The sequence below is a fragment of the Pristis pectinata genome, chromosome 34 (genome assembly GCF_009764475.1).
Source record: "Pristis pectinata isolate sPriPec2 chromosome 34, sPriPec2.1.pri, whole genome shotgun sequence".
Classification (NCBI taxonomy): Eukaryota; Metazoa; Chordata; class Chondrichthyes; order Rhinopristiformes; family Pristidae; genus Pristis; species Pristis pectinata.
This window is the reverse complement of record NC_067438.1, coordinates 19525025-19526561: the sequence shown is the minus strand read 5'-3', so window position 1 is coordinate 19526561 and position 1537 is coordinate 19525025.

The window sequence follows — 1537 nt, the reverse complement described above, 5'->3', positions numbered from 1 at the left end:
CTCGCCGCAGAAGGTGGAACCTGTGCAGTGGTCGTAAAGTGTACACCTTTATCTCAGATGTGTCCAGCAAATATCACGGACCTGGCTGTTCACACTGGGGACTAGGTAACTAAAATTCAAAAGGCAAGGGATCAGCTCCTCCAGCAAGACACCTCATGGGGAAACTGGTGACAGTTTCTGTCTCTGGTGGGATGGTGGGCAACTATCTTCCGCTGGGCCACCACCCTCGTTTTAGTTGTGATAGCGGTCTGCATTTCATGCTGTGCATGCCAACTAATTAGAACCACCCTGCCTTTCATTAGGTACCGCACACTGAAGGGTAGTTCTGTTTTTCTAGTTGTATCTATCCCCATGATTGGCATTGGTGCACCTTCCGAGGGGTGGAATGTAATATGAAAGGCCAGATATCAGATGACAGTGACACCACTACTGACCCCCATGGTCGGATGATAACATTGCCAATGGGGTTGGAAGCTACACCATTGTCAATCAAGGATCCGGCTCCGCCCCACCCATTAAAGAGCACACCTAAGGATTGGCTTGTAGCCCACCTTTGTTCTTGACTCTGAATCATTGGCCTCTTTGAATAACCTGAGCGGGCTCCACCCAGCTGCAGCCCTAGAAAATATGATACGCGTGGGCAGCTGTCCTTCTTTTTCCAATTGCTGCCAGGGTCGAGACCACAGGTAAGAGGGTGCAGTTCCAAAGGGGTCTGCGAGCGTTCTAAGTAGATTCCCAGAAGCGTAGAGCCGTTGTTTGTCCAGATTTAGGGGGTTCAGACAACGTATTTCTTCGTTCCCTGATCGTTTGTACTAGTTGGTTGCGTGTGTGTGTGTGTGTGTGTGTGTCTGTGTGTGTGTCTGTGTGTGTGTCTGTGTGTGTGTCTGTGTGTGTGTATGTGTGTGTGTCTGTGATCGTGTATGCGAATCCCCCCACTGTTCGCTATCACCCGAGTGCGAGTATGCGTGTGTTCATTTGTTCCTTCTGATTCTGTTACCGCGTCTGTCTTTGTAAGTAAAACTCTCCTTTTTGAATTACAAAGACTGTGTATCGAGATACCTCTATCTTTAAGTCCAAAAGAACCTTTCTCAGAACAGCAGGGAAGCCAGTATCCAAGGAGAAGAACAAACGGTCAATGATTCGGGTCAGGACCATTCCTCTGGACTGTTGCGAAGAAGTGTCCTGAAGAAGGCTCCTGACTCTAATCGTTGACAGTCTGTTTTACTCCACGGCTGCTGCCTTGCCTTCTGAGTGCTTCCAGCATCTTGTTTTTTTTCAATCTGGATTCCAGCACCTGCGGTCCTTTGTTTCTATCTTCTTATCTTCACCAGCACGTGGTACCCTAGAAATCCTGAGATTCCCAGGAGGTCCCGCTCTTGCATCCTTCTGCCAATCTCTCCATGTTCACTTTTCAGGAACTCATTCCTTCCTCTACTTCTCCCGTTGATAAGAACGTGGCCAGAAATGTCTGGCTGCTGACACTACTCTTGCGAATGCAATCCCGCCCATTGTCAATGATTCTAGAGCTTCTTGTCTC